The following is a 5,485-nucleotide window of genomic DNA, read 5'->3' on the forward strand; positions in this document are numbered from 1 at the left end:
AATCGCCCCCAGATCCCTCAAAATAAAATAGATGGATATAAAGCCTTCACTATGTTATTGTTGTGGCGGCTAACAAGTTAGTAACAACTTTCTCTTATTAACACGAACCAACGGATGTGTAGAGGAGACTGCAAGAACTAGCTAGACTACATGTATTATACTACCAAGTCATGGTACCATTGTCTTAATTTAACTTTTGTTATGTTTATTATATATCATGCGCATCTTGTTAGAGTGAAACCATAGGTTAAATAAATAATGTCATTAGGTGATGGCATCATGTGGAGTAGGTACACATGCATGCATTGAGCAGCAAACCAAATGAGGACGTGTGGAGTGTATGCACCATCACTGGAGCATCCTAATTCTTTTTCTTCCATAGCAGTCACGGCTTCTTCTCCCCTTTGGACAATGGTGGGAGGCCGGATAATTTGACTGAGTATGTCACTGCGAGTCAGGGGTGGACCTGCGTAGAACCTTCAAAAAATAATGGGCGGTTGGGCAGTGTTTCCATTAACTTAAAACTAACCTGCAGTACAATTCAATCACAATCAACAATTAAAGTAGATATACCTTGTTTTGTGCGGTTCAACAACCTAAGAGCAGCTAGCGATTCCCTGTCCTACTCCCTGTCGTACATGACATATGTAAAATTTAAGTGTTGTTATGATAAATGTGGCATGTGTACACGTTATATTTCATATGCTGTACTTATTTTTCATGTGCAAACCTATAGACCTGCTTTACTTAACAATCAACAGCCACCGCTGCTAGTATTAGTAGTACTTACCAATGTACAGAGAACTTGTCTATATATATGAAGCTATAGCCATGTCCACTAAAGGGTACATGTAAGTGCGTAGTAGCACATCCCACACCACAGAGGACAATGTCAATTCTGCTCTCTCAAGAGCTGCTCATCTCCACAGCACTCGTGGTACTTGTTCCCCTATACTACTTGTGCTTGAGGGTTAGTTGTAGATCAAAGAACCAATCAGTGCTGCCCACAAACTGGCCAATACTCCACATGTTCCCTTCCTTCATGTCCAACCTCCACAACTTGCATGACTATTTCACCCGTCTTTGCTGGATCCGGCCACAGCTTCAGGGCGCATGGCCCACCTAGCAGCGGCATGAGGTTCTTCATCACATGTGACCCTGCCAACGTCCGGCACATCTTCACAACCAACTACGCCAACTTTCCCAAGGGTACGAGGTTCGCCGATACATTCGACATCCTGGATGGAAGCCTCTTCACCATTGATGGCGAGCCGTGGCGTCGGCATCGCACAAAAGTCAAGGGCTTGCTTGCTAGCCCACGACTAGTTGCCAGTATGGTGGCTTGCTGCTGCCGGAAGGTGGAGAATGACCTCCTCCCGTTGTTTACCCACATGTCAAACACAAACATTCCATTCGACATGCAACATATGATGTCCAGGTTTATGTTTGACCTGGCTGCTATGCCTCTCTTCGGTGTTGATCCTGGCCTCCTATCATCGGAAATGCCACCCATGGTTGTCGCGGTTGCCTTGGACATAGTCATGGAGGTGGTATGCTTTCGGCACATGATGCCATCTTATTGCTGGAAACTGATGAGGTGGTTAAACATCGGTCCTAAGAAAAAGCTCAATGTGGAGCACACACTGCTACGAAGGTTCATCAAGGAGATGATGGAGAGGAGGAATATCAAGACGTGGCAAGTTAATAATGATGAGGAAGAAGAAGGTGTGGATATTGTATCTTTCTTCCTCGATGACCCATGCTACGCTAATGATGACTTGTTTTGTGCTATCACCATTGGCTACATGCTCGTTGCGAGGGACACAGTTTGAATAGCCTTGACATGGATCTTCTACAACCTCGCCCAGAACCCTAACATCGTTTCAATCATCCGCAACGAACTCTCACCGGTTGCATCACATAAAGTAGTAGCTGGTGTTGGAACTATGGTGATATTTGAGCCGGATGAGACCAGATCTTTATCCTATCTTAGGGCTGCCTTGTATGGGACTCTTAGGTTGTACCCGCCGGCGCCTACTGAGCTCAAGACGGTGGTCGCTGATGATACAATGCCGAGTGGCCATGAGGTGCATGCCGGCGACGCCATCTTTATTTCTCTTCATTCCATGGGGAGAATGGAGGGCATATGGGGTAAGGACTGCCTTGACTATAACCCAGATAGGTGGCTCTTGAAGGATGGCAATGGTCTAAGGTATGTACCACCTCACAAGTTCCTGGCCTTTAACTCGGGGCCAAGGATGTGCCTCGGTAAGGAAATCGCGGTTATGCAGATGATGATTGTCGTGGCCTCAAAGCTATGGAACTTCGATGTGCATCTGGAGAAAGGGCAAAGCATCGAGCCCAAGGCATCTTGTATACTAGAGATGAAAAACGGGCTTATGGTTAAGCTGAAGAAGCGAGAAGTGTAATATTAGACTCCTTTTTTTTTGTATGTAAACATACTTACCAACCATCGGGACAGTCTTACACTGCCCACAATCACATTATTATCGGATAATAAAGGCATCCACGCATCAACGTTTATCTTTCTTTTAGAGAAAAACAACCAACATGCTGCCACTTATTACTTTGTTGTATGTGACATGATATATGAAGGCATCAAGACATGGTTTTTTCCTCCAACCATCGCCTTATTAAGTACTTCCTCCGTCCCAAAATAAGTGTTTCAAGCTTAGTACAATTTTGTACTAAAGTTAGTACAAAGTCGAGACATTTATTTTAGGACGGAGAGACTACCAATTAACAACCATGTTGGTGATTAATTACACTATTTGATAAGTAAAGGGGGGCATATTTTTCCCGCTAGGTTATTAGTTACACTATTGGATAAAAAAATGAAGTGTACAATTTGTCGTGAACTGATGCATCCTACCGTAGTAATGAAGTGTACAATTTGAAGTGTACTAAAAAATTTGTCGTGAGTATTACCTAGTCAAGGATAAAAACATTAATGGTGGTTGTGCCGAACTATGGTTATAACTATATATTTGGGCTTTTTGAACATTCATAAGATACCCACTTGGACTTACATTAAGATCAAATTGCATACTGACTCTCATGTCAATCGGCGTGTTTTTCTGGTTGACAATTAGATGATCGCTAGTGCCTATTTATTGAGCAGTGCTTTTACATGTCGGCATGGTTGCCCGGCATTTTGGTGTGTCAGAAGGAGAGTTTGGAATTTACCTGATGATGAATACGAGTTACAGTACACCAAGCCCGACTGACGGTATATATTGTTGCCACCCAAAAACTCCAAGGACAACCGTGTGGCAGTTTTGGCAAGGTCTATGATTACATATGGTGTGATGTATGGCAAGGGACAGACAGAAGAACCTCGGTCTGTGCGCAAATGTGGATGAGGAGTTGTGGTGGCTGTAGTCTATTGTTTTTTAGTAGTATCTGCTCTGCTCTGATGGGACGCCTATCTGGAGATCCACAAGCTTTGCGCGTGCACGAGATAGCAAAATCTACACTACTCAAACAAATAATGGTGTGGATGCTACCTGCTATGTAGTACTCACTCCATCCATTTTTACTCTGCATATAGGATTTCTTCAAAGTCAAACTTTGTAAAGTTAGACCAACTTAGAGAAAAAATATCAACATTCACAATAAGGAATCAATATCATTGGATGCGCCATGAATTTAGTTTCATATTATATAACTTTAGTATTGTACATGTTAATATTTTTCATATAAACATGGTCAAACTTTATGAAGTTTGAGCTCAGACAAATCTTATATTCGGAGTAAAAAGGACCGGAGGGAGTACCATTTGTTTAATACAGCAGCCTGCCTGTGTGCACTTTTAGCATATTAGAGAAAGAAGGTATTGCTGTACTTATGAAAAATGGTTTGTCCTTTTTCGAATGCCTTCAACAATATTAGTGAATTTGGTCCACTTTTTTTTTGCAATTTTGTAAACAATTTTTTTTGAATTTGACGAACAATATTTAATTCCTTGAATTATATTTTTCCACTCCATGAACAAAATTTGAGTTTGGTGATATATGATAAATAAAATTTCAATTTAGTTCAGCTTTTATTTCAATGTTGTGAACACCCTTTTGTATTTTGGTGAACTATTTTTGACTTTGTGAACTTTTCTTGAATTTTCATGAATAATATTTGAATTATAATGAATCTTTTGTAATAAATTTTTGTGATTTTTTTATGATTTTGGTGAACTTTTTTTAATGTTGTGAACATAAATTGAATTTGCTGAACAATTTTTTCAATTGTATGAAATACATTTGAATTTTTATGAACAATATTTGAGTTCTGATGAACTTTTAGAAAACATAGTTAACTTCTTTGGATGTTGTGAACAAAATTAAATGTTCTAGACATTTATTGGATTGTGTGAACTATAGTAGAACTTGCATGAACAATTTCAAATGTCATGAATTGTTTTGGAATATCATGCAAAATATTTCAATTTGGTGAAATATTTTGAATATCGCAAACTTTAGTATGAATTTTGCTGAAATATATTTTTGAATTCGGTGATCTTTGTTTGAATTTGAAGAACCATATTTGAGTTTTTTGTGATTTTTTTTGAATTTGGTGAGCAATATTTGAATAACGCTAACAATTAAGTCTTCCTTTACAAATTTAAATGATGTTTTTTACACAACTCCATTGTTTAATTTCTTCAATTTTTTCATATTTTTTCTTGTTAAGGATGATTTATAGGCGCTACGACAAATTTTCATATATGAGAGCGCAAATTATAACACCAACCAAACTCAATTATCCATAGTAAAGTCATTCTTACAAAAAATGTTACTTGTGTCCGGCTATCGATCGGCTAATCTCTAAAAATGTTAGTTGTGTCCGGCTAGCAAGAAAAAGGTGTACGTGTCTCACTATGGTGCATTTATCATGGCATCCAGAGGTCATAGGTAATGAACGCATTGACATCAATGCCAAGCCAGTCGCTAGACATTGTCCAAGGCATAAAACCTTGCTAGCTAATCTAGAAGAACGCTCCTGCCAATCATTTTCTTTCCAATTGTAACAGAAAAGAATTGAAACCATCCATTGCTGCCTAACTGTGGGCTGACGTCAGGATTTCTCGATCCCACTGTCATCATCAGCATCATAATCGAGTCCACGGGGCATATTCTTTGGTGCAGGTCATGGATGCATCGTGTGCATATAATGATGAGATGAGATCAGCGACGATGTTCGGGCAGCGAGTCGACACTTTTTAAAAGTTGTGTCTTTGTTCTGCTCCTATTGTTCTACTAATCCATATCCTCTCACGTGATAGTTATCTCCTACGTCCCACCACATAAGAGTGGAATCAACATAATATTCACATGCTAATGATCTTGCTTACTTGAGTGATGAAGAAGAATATACGATGGGTGATGATTGTTGAGCCAAGCGGTCAGCATGGATGATATGTTTGTATTCCACCATGTGGTGATGGTTTGTAGGACAGAATAATAATTTA

General features: G+C 39.7%; 1 pseudogene; it reads left to right on the plus strand.

The window, feature by feature from the left end:
- Window positions 1–889: 889 nt before the first annotated feature.
- On the plus strand, window positions 890–2,429 carry LOC123172185 (noroxomaritidine synthase 2-like; annotated as a pseudogene).
- Window positions 2,430–5,485: the final 3,056 nt, after the last annotated feature.

This window comes from Triticum aestivum, unplaced genomic scaffold (genome assembly GCF_018294505.1).
Source record: "Triticum aestivum cultivar Chinese Spring unplaced genomic scaffold, IWGSC CS RefSeq v2.1 scaffold126759, whole genome shotgun sequence".
NCBI classification, from domain to species: Eukaryota; Viridiplantae; Streptophyta; class Magnoliopsida; order Poales; family Poaceae; genus Triticum; species Triticum aestivum.